We start from the raw sequence: 20,106 nt of genomic DNA on the forward strand, positions 1-20,106 counted from the left end.
TCCTGTATATGTGTCTACGCCGGTGGGTGATTCTATTGTGGTAGATCGAGTCTATTGTTCGTGTATAGTTGTGATTGGGGGTCTTGAGACTCGTGTAGATTTGTTACTTCTGGAGATGGTTGATTTTGATGTCACATTGGGGATGGATTGGTTATCACCTTACTACGCTATCTTAGGCTGACATGCCAAGACTGTGACCTTAGCCTTGCCGGATTTACCCCGCTTAGAGTGGAGAGGGACTCCTGATCATTCTACCCATAGTGTTATCTCATATATGAAGGCTCGGCGTATGGTCAAGAAGGTGTGTTTGGCCTATTTGGCCTATGTTCGTGATTCTAGTGCTAAGGTTCCTTCTATTGATTCTGTGCCTGTTGTTCATTGTAACACCCCAAAAAATCGAAGTATTTAAGAACTATTAAGAAAGTTGACGTGCGATAATTATATAATTTTGTGTATAGACGAGGATTATTATCATGATGGATATCAATTGGATATGATAATAAGTGTATGAGGCACATTATAAGTCATATGGGGTCTAAGGAGGGTCCTAAGCCTAAATCAAGTTGGAAGATTACATGATAGTCTAATGTTACAAATTTATACGCACCAGGACAAATTTTGGACAAGCATATATACATATACTTAAGGAGTTGTGGGATGCACAACCTATCAAATGGAAGATCTTCAAGTCTAGTTTCTAACACTTCAAACCGTTCATAATTTGGACACCCCTACAAGAAGTTATGACTAGATTACTGAACGCTGGACGAAAATTGCACTCCCACGGCGCCCCATGCGGCGCGCCTATGGGTAGGTATAGAGAGCATTCAAAAACATTTTCTGAGCACATTTATCACAAACGTGGCGCCCCATGTGGCGCGGCTGTGCAAAAATTGGGCTTTTGTTATAAACGAACTCATTTCGCCAAATAAATGTAAGGGATCATATCTTTAGCTAAAATCAGATATTTTTAGAGTGAGAGAGTGCCCTAGAGTGGGAAAGTATCCCTCATCAATTTTTCTTCAATTCTTGCTCAAATCTTGAAAGATTAACAAGGAAAAACACACTAGGTCTTCATCCTTGAGGTAAGAATCTACACCCTAACCCTTAATTTCAAATTTTAGCTAAAGATGGGTATTTATCAAGAAAGTTTGTGGGTATTGGAGATGTTATCTTGCTTGAATGTGTTGTCAAAAGGTGTAGGAACATTGTTGAGCTAAAAATGGTAAAGTATGAGTTGTGGGTTGATGAAATCCTCTATAAAAGGACCATAAAGATTTAACGCACATATAGTGTTTGATAAAATGCTCAAGTGAGCTAGAATTATGATCATCTTCCCAATTTTGGTTTAGATTGTTATATTTCCAAAATAGATTGAAGTTGCTAAGAGTCCCGGAATTTTGTAAGAATTTAAAGAAAGCTCTATTGAGGTATGTATGGCTAAAACTCCCTCCTATTAGAAATCGAGCTCCATTGGTATGCGTATGTGCAAATGTGGTAAGACTGAAAACTTGATTGATGTATTGATTGATATTTTACATGAATTGGTTTTGGAATTGTATATATAAACATGAAAGGTGTGCCTCAATGTGTGCAAAGTACTATCCTAGATACTTGAAGATGTGCAAAGAATATGAACCATGTGTTGAAATTGCCTAGATTTCACGTCAAGACTTAAAACTGAGATTGTAATGCAAATTATGTGAAATCTTACCTATGCTTGTAACTTGAATTGCTTTTGTATGTGCCTATGATCATAAATTGCAAGGTTGACATTGAAAGTGGAAATGATGTGATAATTGTGGGCCTAAGTGCTAATGAATTGATATGATATATGTGAAATAAAGATTCAAATAAGATGACGAATAAGAAAGGAACAACGCCTAGGTAAGATGGCCTAGCCGATCGGGCCGTGATCGGACACCATGCCGCACACATGGTGGTAGTATGCTGATAATGAATTCCGGAAAAGGAGAATGAGATTGTGATTGAGGTATATAACTCAAATGAGGCAACCTAGACGATCGGGTCATGATCGGACTCCGCTCAAGATAGCGGTGGTATATGAATAATGATGAACAGTATGAAATGCCCCAAACTAAAACTATGGAAATGATGTGAAAGTTATATGATTCTTTTATATGATAATGTGGTGCTAGGTTAAAGCTTTTGATTGTCTCTTGTGATTTCCTTGTTCTTGTATAATAGTTCTTTTTAATAAGATGGTGTTTAGTTATACATACTAGTACTATTCCATGGTACTAACGTCTCTTTTGCCGGGGGCACTACATTTTTAAATAAATGTAGGTGGCTCCATAGCGGATAGTATCGATCGCGCGTAGCAGAGTATCCTCCTCTCGTAATCTTGGTGAGCCCCTTTCTCCTTCAAGGGGTTATATTGCACATCTTTTGCTGTGGACTTCCACTTTTGAGGTATAGCCGGGGCCTTGTTGTCGGCGTTGTCATAATTGTCTTTTGTATCCTTAGAGGCTCTGTAGATGTTTGTGTGGGTTATGTACTGGTTTTGGATGGGTCTATGAACTATGTTGTAATCTTAAAATCTTGTTTTCTCTAAATTGTAACTGTATGTAATCTTGGAAATTTAACTACGGTTTAAGGTTGTGATATGAAATTATCTATCAATGTTGATTGTACAATCTTTCCTATGGTCTAAGTAAACAAAAGCATGGTTCCCTTAATCATATTGAGTTGCTCAGTTGGGATCACTCGATTGAGCGCCGGTTGCGTCTCCCGAGGTTGGGGCGTGACAAACTTGGTATCAAAGCCTAAGATTTTAAAGTATCCTAGGATGTCTCAGAGTCGTGTCTAGTGGATTCCTTTTTATCGGTGTGTTGTCGACCACATCCATAAGTTGGAGGCTATATGGACATTTAGGAATGTTACCCTTCCTCAACACTCCAGATCGTGCGATAAAGCTTGACTATTAGATTGTTTTCTAACTCATGCGTTGAGATTCAAGGTAAGTTTAAACGCTCTTTCGTCTATTTTAAGTAATGTTGTCATATGGCATAACCAGTAGGAAAAGGCATGAATATTAAAGAGATGGCACATGTATCTTGTTGAACAATTGGTATGGGCATATAGGATAAGTACATTGTACCATGAGCATAATTTATTCGAGAAAAGTGTTAAAAATGATTACCACCTCTAAAGAAACATTGAATTGATAAGTGATATGTAAGCTTGAATAGCACATGTGCGTAGTGTGAGAAGTATGTAAATGATGCTAAGGTGTGAAAGAAAATTAGTTATATAAGCACATGATATATGGGAGACATGACCAGGAGATTAATGATGAGAGTGCAAGTCTCTCCTAGGAGACAAGAAGTTATGAATGGAGAGTCAATTGAACCCATGATGAGAAGAACCTTGTACTACGAACTTTATAAAAATCCAGAAGTGTACGAAGTGATATTACACTCCTAACGGATATTGACATGAGGAATTGGAATCCCAAGCCCGTGTGGCTGAATAAGAGAAGAGAACTTATGAGATTAATACATGGTTACATAAATCTCCCTAATAGTCGAACATATATATGAGGGATAGAGATATGAGATATATGTCCCTAAAGTTGCCAAAATTCAAGACTTGTGTCGAAATCCGGGACATTCGCCCCAAGTGGGGGAGGAAGGCCATAGTGAGGCCACTTAAATACAATGAAACAAGAGTAACACCATGTAGCTATGATGTTTGAATATTTTGTTGAAGACATGCGTAATCTAGAAAAGTGATAATGGATAACGTGATATCTGAAAGGATATATTAATGGTAGACCACTAGTACCTCCAAAAAGATGGACAGTTAAGGAAGGTAAATTCTTCATACATGGCAATGTGAATGATAGGGTCAACGATCCTAGAAACTAAGAGTATGTCTGTAAAGGGATTTTATACTTGTTAGAGGGTCAGGAACAATGGAACCTAAGGAAGTACTATAGGTCAAATGTGGAAGGTTGCGAGTTTTTAGAATGGGTTAATCATAGATTTGCGATTTAACCAAAGTTCCAAGACGTTAAGAAAGGCGGAACGAGTAGGAGAAATAAATGTGATGCTATAATAACCCAAGAGGGTATTTGGGCTTGATGGAGAGCCTCAAAAAAAATCTTACAAGCAAATAAGTATTAAGTGATATGCAGATGAACACACTTTCCCATGGATATCCTCACAAGAGTTAAGAGGTGAGCATGATGAAATAACTAAGGGAAAAGACCACGTAACATATGGAAGAGTGCATGGCTATTCACTAGCTAGGAAGAATGAGGTGAGAAGAAATGGGGAGAAAACCTATAAATTGAGATGGTCATGGTTATCATAAAATATCTTGTATCAGAATGGTGGACTCGCTTAGAGCATAAGCGTTAATAAAAGTTATAAAGGACTAACCGTAATGCAACCGACTTGGGTGACACCGAATATCAACTAAAGGATCTAGAGATAGTTCATGTCTACATACAATGGAAAGTGAGACTACTGGAGGTGAAGTTGTGGTATGATAAACTCACTAAACCAGGCATAATGATATTACAAGTTCACGGGAGGTAGACAAGTGTGTGGCACAATAAGGCTATTAATTATGCACTATGAGCAAAATAGAATGGGAATGAATGTTCCAGTTAGAAAGAAAAGATGGTACCAACATATTGTCCAGGCCAAAGAGCGATAAAAAAAAGGGGGGAAGACAACACAATCTACCAAAAGGGCAAATGAAAGGTTCAAAATAGATTGAAAGAGAATGAACACTTGTTACAGACCAGACATGTTTAACATGGTAACTCTTAAACTGCAATATCAGGGAACTCTATTGGTAGCTACAATACGAGGAATGAGGTGAGTTACTCATTGAGGATAGAATCAGGTGGACTAAGTCTTACACTTAAGAGTAAAATCAAAAGTTGGTGTTAAAGAATTGAGGAGGATCTCAAGTTTCAGAGAATGCCCTTCTCGGGCCAGTGACTCTTCCTAAATTATATACATATAAAGGGTGTTGATATGTGTTTTGGGCGGTGTTTAACCGTAAAAAGGGATCGTGAAAATATTCACAGGGGAAGTAGTGTGGTTTCTTAAATTCTATAAGGCACATATGGGGAGAAGAGGTTGGCTAAGAAAAGTCGGAGTACAATATTACCTTACATTTGATGCAATGTCGTGCAGGTTGATGTTATCAGGGTATGTGCGCAAATTAGCAGGTGTTATTCATTTGAGACAGAAGATCCTATGAAAAAAACTCATTCGGTAATGTCTTTTATTGAGAATTTAGAAGAGTTAGTTGCAAGTATTCACAGGAGATTGTAACCATATCAGGAAAATTATTGTAGAACTCAATTCGTGGGAGGTCCTATGTAAGAGAAATATGATAAAGATGTTCCACTAATGATGCAACATGTTAAGGTGATAGTTTATGCCTCTAGGCAACTCAAGAATCATGGAAAGAACTATGCAACACATGACTTAGAGCTTGTGGCAGTGATGTTTGCACTAAAGATTTGGCGACATTATTTGTATGGGGTCCACGTGGATGTATTTACGGACCACAAGAGCCTTCAATATATTTTCAAACAAAAGGAGTTGAATCTAAGACAGAGAAGATGGCTCGAGTTACTCATGGACTATGATATCGATATTCTCTATCACACCGGGAAAGGCCAATGTTGTGGCGGATGTTCTTAGCCGGAAATCTATGGAAAGTTTGGCTCACTTGAAGGCATATCAAAGGTTGTTGGCCAGGGAAGTTCACCAGTTGGCTAGTCTAGGAGTTCGTCTTGCGGACTCTAGTGAAGGGGGAGTAATTGTGCATAATAGGGTTGAATCGTCGCTTGTAGTGGAGGTCAAAGAAAAGCAATACAACGATCCATTGCTAGCGCATCTAAAGGAGGGGATTCATGCACACAAGACCACAACTTTTTCCTCTGGCATGGATGATGGTACCCTACGGTACCAAGGCCGCCTATGTGTTCCAGATATTGACAATCTTCGGGAATGGATCATGGTAGAAGCTCACACTTCCAGGTATTCCGTACACCCAGGTTCTACAAAAATATATCATGATCTCAAGGAAGTTTATTGGTGGAATAACCTGAAAAGGGATGTGGCGGAATTTGTGGCAAAATGTTCGAACTGTCAGTAAGTGAGGCCGAACATCAAAGGCTCGATGGATTGACTCAAAGCATAGAAATTCCAATGTAGAAATGGGAAATGATCAATATGTATTTTGTGGTAGGGTTACCATGCATTCTACGCAAGTTCGACTCAATTTGGGTAATCATGGATCGACTCACAAAATCAGCGGACTTATTACCAGTCAAATCTACCGACACAACGGAACAGTATGCTCAGTTATATATCAAAGAAATAGTCAGGTTGCATGGAACCCTATTTTCTATCATTTCTGATCAAGTGGATCAGTTCATGACCAACATTTGGAAGAAATTTCAGCAATGTTTGGGTACGCAGGTAAATCTTAGTACACCTTTTCATCCACAAACCGACAGGCAAGCGGAGCGGACTATTCAGACGCTTGACGACATGTTGCGTGCTTGTGTTGTTGATTTCAAGGGTAGCTGGGATGATCATTTGTCACTCATAGAGTTTTCTTATAACAACGGCTTTCATGCTAGTATTCAGATGGCACCATTTGAAGCATTATATGGTAGGAGATGTAGATCTCTCATTGGGTGGTACGAAGTTGGAGAAGCTGAATTGATAGGGCCAGACCTTATGCATCGGGCTATGGAGAAGGTTAAGATTATTAAGGAGCGATTGAAACTGCTCAGAACCGTCAAAAGTCCTATTCAAATGTTCGTCGAAGTGATTTGGAATTCAAGGAAGACGATTGGGTATTCTTGAAGGTTTCCCCTATGAAGGGTATCATGCGTTTTGGAAAGAAAGGAAAGTTAAGTCCGATATATGTCGGGCCATACAGAATCATTCAAAGGATTGGTCAGGTGGCGTACAAGCTTGACTACCACCTGAGATGTCATTAGTACCCCCGGTCTTCCATGTGTCCATGTTGTAGAAGGTAGTTGGAGATTCATCCGCTATTGTATTGATTGAGACTATTGAGGTTAATGAAGAATTATCGTACGAAGAAATTCCATTTGCCATCCTTGATAGGCAAGTCTAAAAGTTGAGAAATAAAGAAATTGCCTCCGTGAAAGTGTTATGATGAAACCAGCAACTTGAGGAAGCCACTTGGGAAGCTGAGGAAGAAATGAAAAAAAGTACCCCCGTTTGTTTGAATAGCAATGAAATAGTTCTATGAAGTTGTTTCATATAAAATTTGTATCGATTGTTCAGCTAATGTAAAGGAATTCCTTTCTAATTATATGTTCATTATGGGGCTACGGTTGGTGTTGTTTTTTATTCTGTTGCGTCATTTGATCACATATATGTTGTTGCGATGTGTTTCTGGGATTCTCTGACAGGTGGATAGACCTAGTTACAAGAGCAACTCTGCCGAAATTTCTGAAAAATTTGGGAGTTAGTCAAAATTTGAAAGTTAAAGATGTGTGAGAAAAGAGATAATTTATGCTAAGTACTTGCAGATTGACTCCACTTATCATTTGAGGACAAATGATCCTAAGTGGGGGAGAATGTAACACCCCAAAAATTCGAAGTATTTAAGAACTATTAAGAAAGTTGACATGCGATAATTATATAATTTTGTGTGTAGACATGGACTATTAACATGATGGATATCAATTGGATATGATAATAAGTGTATGAGGCACATTATAGGTCATATGGGGTCTAAGGAGAGTCCTAAGTCTAAATCAAGTTGGAAGATTACATGATAGTCTAATGTTACAAATGTATATGATCATCTTCCTAATTTTGGTTTAGATTGTTATATTTCCAAAATAGATTGAAGTTGTTAAGAGTCCCGGAATTTTGTAAGAATTTAAGGAAAGCTCTATTGAGGTATGTATGGCTAAAATCCCCTCCTATTAGAAATCGAGCTTTGTTGGTATGCATATGTGCAAATGTGGTAAGACTGAAAACTTGATTGATGTATTGATTGATATTTTACATGAATTGGTTTTGGAATTGTATATATAAACATGAAAGGTGTGCCTCAATGTGTGCAAAGTACTATCCTAGATATTTGAAGATGTGCAAAGAATATGAACCATGTGTTGAAATTGCCTAGATTTCATGTCAAGACTTAAAACTGAGATTGCCATGCTAATAATGTGAAATCTTACCTATGCTTGCAACTTGAATTGCTTTTGTATGTGTCTATGATCATAAATTGCAAGGTTGATATTGAAAGTGGAAATGATATGAAATTGTGGCCCTAAGTGCTAATGAATTGATATGATATATGTGAAATAAAGATTCAAATGAGATGACTAATAAGAAAGGAACAACGCCTAGGTAAGGTGGCCTAGCCGATCGGGCCGTGATCGGACACCATGTCGTACACATGGTGGTAGTATGCTGATAATGAATTCCGGAAAAGGAGAATGAGATTGTGATTGAGGTATATAACTCAAATGAGGCAACCTAGACGATCGGGTCATGATCGGACTCCGCTCAAGATAGCGGTGGTATGTGAATAATGATGAACAGTATGAAATGCCCCAAACTAAAACTATGGAAATTATGTGAAAGTTATATGATTCTTTTATATGATGATGTGGTGCTCGGTTAAAGCTTTTGATTGTCTCTTGTGATTTCCTTGTTCTTGTATGATAGTTCTTTCTAATAAGATGGTGTTTAGTTATACATACTAGTACTATTCCATGGTACTAACGTCTCTTTTGCCGGGGGCGCTACATTTTTAAATGAATGTAGGTGGCTCCATAGCGAATAATGTCGATCGCGCGTAGCAGAGTATGCTCATCTCGTAATCTTGGTGAGCCCCTTTATCCTTCAAGGGGTTATATTGCACATCTTTTGTTGTGGACTTCCACTTTTGAGGTATAGCTGGCGCCTTGTTGCCGGCGTTGTCATAATTGTCTTTTTTATCATTAGAGGCTCCATAGATGTTTGTGTTGGTTATGTACGGATGTTGGATGGGTCTATGAACTAGATTGTAATCTTAAACTCTTGTTTTCTCTAAATTGTAATTGTATGTAATCTTGGAAACTTAACTACGGTTTAAGGTTGTGATATGAAATGATCTATCAATGTTGATTGTACAATCATTCCTATGGTCTAAGTAAATAAAACCATGGTTCCCTTAATCATATTGAGTTGGGTAGAAAGGGTTAAAAAGGTTGCTCAGTTTGGATCACCCGATTGAGCGCCGGTCGCACCTCCCGAGGTTGGGGCGTGATATTCGTAAATTTCTTGAGGTATTTCCTTCAGACCTGTCGGGTATGCCAACCGATAGGGATATTGACTTCTGCATTTATTTGGCTCCGGACACTCAACTTATTTCTATTCTATCGTATCGTATGGCCCCGCCTGAGTTGAAAGAATTGAAGGAGCAGTTGCAAGACTTGCTAGAGAAAGGCTTCATTAGACCTAGTGTCTCGCCTTAGGGTGTGCCACTGTTGTTTGTTAAGAAGAAGGATGGATCGATGAGAATGTGTATTGATTACCTGCAGTTGAAGAAAGTTATAATTAAGAATAAGTATCTATTGTCGAGGATTGATGATTTGTTGGATTAGTTTCAGGATGCCAAGGTATTTTCGAAGATTGACTTGAGATCTGGCTACCATCAGTTGATGATTAGGGCATCTGATGTCTCTAAGACAACTTCCGCACTCGGTACGGGTATTATGAGTTCTTGGTGATGTCATTTGGGTTGACAAATTCCCCAGCAACTTTTATGGATTTGATGAATCGAGTGTTCAAGCCTTACTTGGATTCGTTCGTGATAGTCTTCATTGATGATATTTTGATCTATTCCGGCAGCCGGGAGGAGCATGAGCAACATCTTAGAATGGCTCTTCAGACTTTGAGAGATAGTCAATTGTAGGCTAAGTTTTCGAAGTGTGAATTCTGGTGAGTTCAGTTGCATTCCTGGGTCATGTTGTATCAGTAAAGGGTATTTAGGTTGATCCGAAGAAGATAGAGGCAGTTGAGAACTGGCCTAGACCCGCATTAGCTACAGAGATCAGGAGTTTCTTGGGTTTGGTAGACTACTATCATCGGTTTGTGGAAGGGTTTTCGTCTATTGCAGCCCCGATGAATAGGTTGACCCAGAAGGGTGCCCAGTTCAGGTGGTTGTATGAGTGTGAGGCGAGCTTTCAGAAGCTTAAGACAGCTTTGACTACGGTGCTAGTGTTGGTTTTGCCCATAGGTTTAGGGCCTTACACAGTGTATTGTGATACATCTCACATTGGACTTGGTGCGGTGTTGATGCAGGATGGCAAGGTCATTGCCTATGCTTCGCGGCAGTTGAAGATTCATGAGAAGAACTATCTAGTCCATGATTTGGAGTTAGCATCCATTGTTTACGCGTTGAAGATTTGGAGGCATTATCTGTATGGCGTGGCATGTGAGGTGTTCACGTATCACAAGAGTCTGCAATATTTGTTCAATCAGAAGGAGCTAAATTTGAGGCAGAGAAGGTGGTTGAAGCTATTAAAGGACTATGATATCACCATCTTATATCATCCGGGAAAGGCCAATGTGGTGGCCGATGCTTTGAGTAGGAAGTCAGCTAGTATGGGCAGACTTGTTTATATTCCGGTCGGTGAGAGACCGCTTGCTTTGGATGTTTAGGCTTTGGCCAATCAGTTTGTGAGGTTGCATGTTTCTGATCCCAACCAGGTGTTAGCTTGCACAGTCGCTCGTTCTTCTTTATTGGAGCGGATCCAAGATTGGCAGTATGATGACTCTCATTTGTGTGTCTTTAGAGATACGGTGCAGCACAAAGGTGCCAAGCAAGTTACCTTAGGAAATGATGGAGTTTTGAGGCTGCAGGGGCGAGTTTGTGTGCCAAACGTGGATGGGCTTGGAGAGTTGTTTTTAGAGGAGGCCCATAGTTCCCGGTAATCTATTCATCCGGGCGCCGCGAAGATGTATCCGGATCTGCGGTAGCATTATTGGTGGAGAAGAATGAAGAAGGATATCATTGCATATGTGGCCCGGTGTTTGAATTTTCAGCAGGTTAAGTACGAACATCAGAGGCCTGGTGGTTTGTTTCAGAAAATTGAGATTCCTGAGTGGAAGTGGGAGCGTATCACTATGGACTTCATTGTTGGACTCCCACGGACTCAGAGGAATTCAAGGCAGTGTGGGTAATTGTTGATAGGCTGACCAAGTCAGCATATTTCATTCATGTGGCAGTCTCTTATTCTTCCGAGAGGTTAGCTGAGATCTATATCCGAGAGATTGTTCGTCTTCATGGTGTGTCCGTGTCTATCATTTCGGATCGAGGTACGCAGTTTACCTCACATTTATGGAGAGCAGTTCAGTGAGAGTTGGGCATATGGGTTGAGTTGAGCACAACGTTTTATCCTCAGACGGACGGGCAGTCTGAGCGGACCATTCAGATTTTGGAGGATATGCTCCGAGCTTGTGTCATTGACTTTGGAGGCTCGTGGGATCAGTTTTTGCCTTTAGCAGAGTTTGCCTACAATAACAGCTACCAGTCGAGTATCCAGATGGCTCCTTATGAGGCTTTGTATGGTAGGCGGTGTCAGTCGCCAGTTGGATGGTTCGAGCCGGGAGAGGCTCATTTGTTGGGTATTGATCTAGTACAAGATGCCTTGGACAAGGTCAAGATTATCCAGGATAGGCTCCGCACAACTCAACCCAGGCAAAAATGTTATGCCGACCGTAAGGTTCGTGATTTGGCATTCATGGTCGGTGAGTAGGTATTGCTTCGGGTATCGCCTATGAAGGGCGTGATGAGATTTGGAAAGAAGGGCAAGCTTAGCCCTAGGTTCATTGGCCCATTTGAGATTCTTGATAGAATCAGAGAGGTGGCTTACAGACTTGCGTTGCCGCCGAGCTTATCAGTCGTGCATCCAGTGTTTCATGTGTCCATTCTCCGAAAATATCACGACGATCCATCCCACGTGTTAGATTTCAGCACTGTCCAGTTGGAAAAGGACTTGTCTTATGAGGAAGAGCCGATAGCTATTCTAGACCGGTAGGTTCGTCAGTTGAGGTCGAAGAGTTTTCCTTTTGTTCGTGTTCAGTGGAGAGGTCAGCCTGCTGAGGCGTCGACCTGGGAGTCCGAGTTCGATATGTGGAGCCATTATCCCCATCTTTTCCCCGACTCAGGTACTTCCTTCTTATGTCCGTTCGAGGACAAACGGTTGTTTTAAAGTTGGAGAATGTGATGACCCAAAATGTCATCACTTATTTTAGAAATAAATTCTGTGATCTAAAACCTTAAAAACCTCTTTTGATCTCACCTCAATTTGCGTGTGCAGTCCGGGCGCGTAGCCGGAAAGCCATTATGTGAAAATCTGTGAAAAATGATGAATTTTGCCTTTAAAATGAATTTAAGTTGACTTCGGTCAACATTTTGGGTAAACGGACCCGGACCCGTGATTTGACGGTCCCGGAGGGTCCGTAGGAAAATATGGGACTTGGGCGTATGCCCGAAATTGAATTCCGAAGTCCCAAGCCCGAGAAATGAATTTTTAAAGAAAATTGTTTTCTGGAATATTTATGAATTTTTGGAAATGAAATGTGTTTGAAATTTGATGATATTGGGCCCGTATACTGGTTTCGAAGCTCGGTACAGGTCTTATATGTGATTTAAGTTGATTTTGTAAAATTTGGTAAGAAACGAACTTGAAATGACGTGAATCGGGCCTTATAAATTTGATGTTCTTAAGTGATTTCATGATTTTGATGCTAAATTCTTAATTGTTGAGGTTATTTTGGTGATTTGAATGCACTAGCAAGTCTGTATGATGTTTTTAGGTTAGTGTGCATGTTTGGGTTGGAGCCCCGAGGGCTCGGGTGAGTTTTGGATAGGCCACGGACTGGAATTTGGACTTAGAATGTTGTAGATTTTAACTAGTATATTGCAGGCCTGCAGGCTTCGCATTTGCGAAGCCTGGCTCGCAAATGCGAGAGTAATGTCGCAAATGTGAAAGAGCTCAGGCCAGCATTACCTCGCAAATGCGAGGTACCCATCGCAAATGCGATGCCTCCAGTTGTAGCCAGTCGTCGCAAATGCGACAAATTCATCGCAAAAGCAACTTCGCAAATGCGAAAGTCCCTTCACAAATATGAGAATAGCAGACTTCTAGGTTCGCAATTGCGAACCCTGGTTGCAATTGCGATACGTGCAACCTATAAATTCATAACTTAGATGCATTTCAACCATTTTTCACACTCTTTCAAAATCAAAACACTCTTGGGCGATATTTCAAAGACAACTTCTCTTCTTAAACGATTGTAAGTCATTTCTAACTCGTTTTCTTCAATCTTTAACATCTTTTCATATGATTTCAACTCAAAATCAAAGGTTTTTATGGGGAAAATTGGGTGTTTTGGGTAGAACCTTGGTGTTTCAAATTTTGGGGATTTGGACCTCGATTTGAGGTCCGATTTCAAAACAAATTATATATTTGGGTTCGTGTGGGGAAAGGGTAATCGGGTTTTGGTTCGAACCTTAGGTTTTGACCATGTGGGCCTGGGGGCGATTTTTTACTTTTTGGGGAAAACTTTAGAAAACTTATTTTCATGCATTAGAAATGATTCAATTAGCATTTATTGATGTAATTAAGTAACTTGTGGCTAGATACGAGCGAATTGGTGGTGGAATCAAGAGGTAAAGCGATAGTTGAGACTTGAATTGTGTTCGTGGCATCGAGGTAAGTGTTTGGTCTAACCTTAGCTTGAGGGATTGGGAGTTGTGTTCTATTTGCTATGTGTTATTTGTTGAGTACAACGTATAGGCATGGTGACGAGTATCTATACGTCTGGTATCAAGCATGCCCGTGAGTCTTAAATTGAAATCGTTGTGTTCTTAATAAGTACTATGAATGCCTAAGCTGTTGATTTTCTATATTGGGCAAGAATTATGATTATTCTCGTGGAATTGATTATGGTTGAGTATTGGTGCTAGATGAGGTTTCTCTTGTGAAGTTAAATGTTGGAACAAGTTTGGTTATAGCTGACTCCCTTGTCGGGACGTATTTACTTATATTGTCGATTCTCTTGCCAGGATAGTGTTGTTTTTCCTTATTGTTCCCTTGTCGGGACTCTTTTCTTGTGATTGGTGTTGAATTGTATATTGGGATCGGGTTGCACGCCGCAATAATATTATATTTGGATCGGGTTGCACGCCGCAACAACATTATAATTGGATCAGGTTGCATGCCGCAACAGTTATAAATGATATGGATCGGGTTGCACACCGCAACAATATTTTTATGATTTGGATCGGGTTGCGCGCTGTAACAACAAATAATAAAAGTGGTTATTGACTGGTTACAATTTCCTTATTCTTTCTGCCGCAAAATTTTAAATTGTTCTTTATGCTTTTCTTCTGAGTTACTGTTGGTAAATAATATTGCCCCACAGCATGTCCCCTCCCATCCTTAATTTTATATTTCTATTTTATTTTCCGTTGTATATGATATAACTGCACATGTTTATTTGGTAGTCTGGTCCTAGCCTCGTCACTACTTCACCGAGGTTAGGCTAGGCACTTACCAGCACATGGGGTCGATTGTGCTGATATTACACTCTACACTATGTGCAGATCCCAAACCACCAGCATTCGGACCTTAGCTTGGGTGGCTGCCTTCACTCCAGTCGGAGATTCAGAGGTAGTCTTGCAAGCGTCCGCAGGCCCTGGCATCTCCCTCTATCCCTTCATCCTGTTTCATTTACATATTTCTGAAATGGTATATTATTTATCTTTTAGACCTTGTTTTAGTAATTCTAGATTGTCTGTGAAGCGTGACACCAGTTCTGGAGAGATATTTGCTTAAGGTGTTGTATTGGATACATATTCAAATGGTTTATCGTTCTCTTCCGCTTGCTTTAAATTTCTGCTGTTTATAACTGTTGATTACACTTGTTAAAGAATTAAAATGGGAAGAAGGTAAATTGTGCAAATGGTCAACTTGCCTAGCTTTCACTAGTAGGCGCCATCACGATTCCTGGGGGTAGAAAATTCGAGTCGTGACAGATAGACAAGTAAGGACCGAAAGAATATCACGAGTAATATTAACCTTGTAAATTAATAAATTAGATAAATCAAGTAGTCAATTTAAGTGGATAACTTCAACATTATTGGAAAATTAATTCAAAGTTGTAGTAGAAAATCTTAGTTATTTAGGATTTGGTTTACTTAATTCATGTCTAAATATGATTTCTAGCCATAATTATATAGGAATAGGTTTTCATGTTTCTAGTTAAAATATGTTTCGTACTATTATAAATAGGTGCATTGATAGGTTATTTATGTGTGGAGGAAACTGAGAATTGTAAAGAGCTTTCATAGATTAATAACAAAATATTTTCCTTTATATTGATATCAGAGCTTCTACGATCTTGGGAAAGAATCAAGTAGCTTTCGTTGTCGGCGGGCACCGCTAGCCAATATGTGTCGGCCGGCTGGCCAAAAAATATGTTAGCAAAATGATAGATAGTTGTCAATAAAATTAGACTATTCGATGAAAAGTTTCAAGACAGATTCAAGAAAAAAAAGCAAGTTTAAAGCGGTGAAGAAAAAATAAAATTTGGGAGTTGATGACAGGTGCATCAGCAATTGGATGTTGGTGACAAAGTGCATCAACGAAAATTGGAGACAGGTGCTTCAATAAAATTGGGTGTTGGTGACAAAATGCATCAACGAGGGTTGGAGACATGTGCTTCAACAAAAGTAGAATTTGGAGAAAAGTTTTCCAAGACAACAATACAAACAAGCTAGACGTATACAACTTTGAATTACGAGAAAATGTTTAAAAACTAATTCAAAGTTGTAGTAGAAAATCTTAGTTATTTAGGATTTGGTTTATTTAATTTATGTCTAAATAGAATTTCTAGTCATAATTATATAGGAATAGATTTTCCTATTTCTAGTTAAAATATGTTTCGTACTATTATAAATAGGGGAATTGATAGGTTATTTATGTGTGAAAATTTATGAGAATTGTAGAGAGTTTTCCGCGATTAGTAACAAAATATTTTCCTTCAAACATGATTAATTGATAGCTGACCCATATTAAGGTAAAAAAATTGCATTTGGCCAAATTGCTCTTCATAATTTACGCTCCATTAAAGTGCTTATCTTTGCCTTCAGGCTTCGGCTCTCACATATTTCATGGTGATGAGTTCCCCTCCATTGTTCATTTCCAGGTTGCGAGTCTTTGGATGAAAAGTTCCTCAAAAGTATTTTAGTAGGCGTTTGGACATAAAAATTGTACTTTTAAAAATAAAAAAATATTTAGAGTTAAGTTGAACAATTAAATTTGAAATTTCAAATTATGTTTTGACATGCATATCACTTGAAAAAGTATAAAAAATTTGTGAGTGGGGAAATTTTTCCCAAATTAGTGTAAATTTGATTTATTAGGAACACTAATAGCATGTTTGACCAAGTTACTAAAATCAGTTTATTTTGAAAAGTACTTTTTTTCAAAAATATTTTTTTTCAAAAGTATTTTTGGTGAAAAATACTTTGTATTTGTTTAATTAATTTGAAAAGCACTTCTGAGTTCTGAGTAGGAATTAGTGTTTGGCCAAACTTTTAAAAAGTACTTCTAAATATATTTTTCTCAAAAATACTTTTGGAAAGAAGCTACTTTTTTCTGCTTCTCCAAAATTGTTTCTGCTTCTACTCTATAAGACTTTTTTTCTTCTAGAAGCTTGGCCAACCACTTCAACTTTGGGGAAAAAATCCTTTTTTTAATTAAAAAAAATACTTTTGGTCTTGAAGAAACTTGACCAAACACTTAAACTTTGAAAAAATAAAGCATTTAAAAAAAAGTACTTTTGGCCTTAGAGAAGTTTGGCCAAACAGACTATTAAATCAATGCAATATCAAGAATATAAAAGTTAGTTAGTTAATATCAAAATCATATAAATATGCCCAACATCACAGCTTATACGAAGAAAAAGAAAAGAGAAGTTCGTTGTAGTCCAATATTTCCGCAACAATGCTGAAAGTAATCTTCACCTTTTCTCTGTGGGCATGATGATACAACATAACATATAATCTATATATGATCTAGCATTGTGAAAGGACCCTACGCATTAATTTCAAACCTTCAAAATTAATTTGACAAACTGTTTTTTTTCTCAATCGAAGCAACTTGAAATTTTATAAAACACAAAAGCCAAGAGGAGACAAACATTACATATAAGATCGAAGTTGCTTAAATATAATATAGACTCACTGGCTTCCACATATGCAAACCTTACTCTAAAAGTGTGAAATCTTGGGTGTCGTCTTAATTCTTTCTCAAATGATTTGCTTCTTTAGTAATGTAAGGCAAGTAAGAGTCAAAAGCAAGATCCTTATGCTTCTTGTGAAAAGTAAGCTCAAAACACCTCCCCATATTAGATCTTACGCCTTTAGAATCTAACCAAACCCACTTGAATTTATGACCATCGTAAACATCTTTCACCTTCTCATTGTGATCCAATGTGACTTTAAAATTCTTCTCAGGTTTACTCACTTTGAATCTACGGTTTTCGGAATAAATCTTGTTGCCCAAATAGATTTCAGCAGCTTTATAAATTTCATTGTAGACTTGACCATCTAATTCGTAAAACACCATTGTCACCTGATTTGAGAAGGCGGAGACTTTCTTAAGTGCTTTGTAGAGTTGGACTCCTTTAGTGACAATCTTGAATGTTAAAATGATCCCATGCAAAGTCACGTGCAGTACCATTGCTAGTGTCTCTTGGGCAGTGACGGAGGCAGGATTTCTGCTAAGGGATTAACATAAAATAAAAAAATTAAAAGAGACTATGGCTAGTGTGAATTGAGGATGCTTTTAGGTTGTGTAAAGGAAATTCAAAATAAAATATACAGAGGGATAAAAAAGATTTTACTTTATATTTGTAGTATAATTTTCCGACGAAGGGGATACACATAGAACTTACTCTCGGCCCCTAAATCTCCCCTGCTCTTGGGTATTCAAGATTTTGCTATTGGCTGTAGTGTTTGTGCATATTAGGTGAGAAAATACTAAGTAATGGAGTAGGCAATAAAATACTAGTAATTGATTCTTGATTTTTCTATCTTTGCAGGTTGGGTTTTTGTACTCATCTACAAGAGGGGGAAGTAAGGTATGACCCTGTGCTTAATTCAGCCAATGGCAATTGAAGAACATACCACATTAATAGGAAAAACATAATGAAGAAAAATCGAAAAATGGATAGAGAAATTGGAAGAAGTAGGGAAATTGCAGGAAGACGCACCATAGACGTAGTTACTAAGTTGACTTTGTCAACGTTGACTAAGTCACACAAATATATGTAAATTCTATATTTGTATTAAAAATACAAATATAGAATTTGATCTAAAGCTATTGGGTTCTGTCGAGCCTACACCTTAACTTCAAGCTCAATCATATATAATTTTGAGCTGGAACTAAAGCTACTGGGCTCTGTAAAAAAAATGTGTATAATTGTTCATTAAAATAGTAGTGTTTAACCAAAAATCTGAGTCTTTGGTCAAAGCTAAAAAAAAATTCGGGTTACTGATAATCAAGAGACAAAAATAAAATACTTTTGAGAATGATGGTAAAACAGCAAATAGTTTTGTATTTCAATGAATTCTCAATAGTATTCCGTGTGTTTACAAATGATGATACTTCTTCCTTTTATAGATAATTCTAGGTAAATGAATGAAGCATCAGCTTTAATGATATAATTATGAATAATAAATGACATTAAATAAGCCGTTATACAATCATTCCTATTAAATACCAATTTTCTAACGTATCAAGTATTTAATAATGAATTTGGACTCCTTTCTGTCATCATATCTTTGTCTTTAATGCCTTCTAATCTGTTGGCTGTAAATAATTTAAATTGGTATGAGACTCGTATCTATACTTCGTCTCGTGCCTATTTAAATTCTTTTTCCCGTGGCTGTCTTCATCCGTGCCTCTTAGTCAATTGTTGCGCTTTGACCATTTAACTAAACCACGTGTCATGCCACATCATCTTTAATATAAACTCAGTTTTTTCCCAATACAGATAGTCCCCCCACTTTCCATTTATTTATCAATTAAATAATTGGGAAGTGGATCTTCATAAAAAAGGAATTTTTGCCACAATGAATGCTTATGACAGTATTAACGCCTCAGTAGTCTCTTTCATTTAATGTTCTGCCCATGTGTCATTTTCTGATTGATTCCGCTATTTACACCCTTTTTCGAGACTTCTTCATTTTCACTATTCACGAAGTGATAGCTGCCTTTATTATAGGCTTTCCATCATTGCACTTCTAAGGTTGACGATTCCCATTTTATACATAACTTTTTCTTCCTTTGCCTTCTTCACAAATCTTCAGCAAACACTTTCTTCTTTATTTTTACTTTCTTTCGACTTATCCTTCCTAACAATGTCTTCTTCAAACCCTAACCGTAAAAAAGTTATAATTCTAGACCAATTCCCCAACGCCCCTGTTAGACACAGAAGAAGCGGAGGAGGTAGGCTTCGAACAGGGTTAGAATCTACTCGAGGCGGCTCCTCTGGTTCTTCTTCAAGGAGTTCTATCCCAAAGGCCCCCTCTTCTAAAAGTAGAGAAACTCTTGACTCTTCTCAAGAACCCTCAGTTGATGAGATAGTTCCCAGCGATTTGTCTTTTGAAAGTGACAAAACGTCTCTTCAAAAACAAATTGCAAATTTAGAAAAAGCCGATACTTACCCTACAATAGTAACCGAGCTTACAATCCCCACCATAAGAAAAGATTGTAACTGGAAGGATAGTCTCCGAATGTCAATTCCTTCCCCAAATCAAAGAATTTCCTCCTTTAGAAATGGGTATTCTTCTGTTTATACTTACCCCTTCACTTTAGGTTTTAATCCTCCGATTGACCCAGTTATTCTTGATTTTTGCCGTTTCTTTACAATTTGTTTGGTCCAAATCGGTCCACTAGTGTGGGGAACAGTGGCTTGTTTGAGATACTTATCCTCCAAAGCCAATGTCAATTTCACCTTTTCTCACCTCATTCATCTGTACCATCCTAACTTA

At 38.2% G+C, this 20,106-nt stretch overlaps 1 long non-coding RNA gene across 1 annotated transcript; it reads right to left on the reverse strand.

Annotated features, from left to right (window-relative positions):
• Positions 1-17,034: 17,034 nt before the first annotated feature.
• On the reverse strand, positions 17,035-18,277 carry LOC142175534 (uncharacterized). The gene is made up of 2 exons (XR_012704648.1): positions 17,955-18,277; positions 17,035-17,828 (listed from the first exon to the last, which is right to left on the reverse strand). It is a non-coding gene; the product is annotated as an uncharacterized LOC142175534 (long non-coding RNA).
• Positions 18,278-20,106: the final 1,829 nt, after the last annotated feature.

This window comes from Nicotiana tabacum, chromosome 21 (assembly GCF_000715075.1).
Source record: "Nicotiana tabacum cultivar K326 chromosome 21, ASM71507v2, whole genome shotgun sequence".
NCBI lineage: Eukaryota > Viridiplantae > Streptophyta > Magnoliopsida > Solanales > Solanaceae > Nicotiana > Nicotiana tabacum.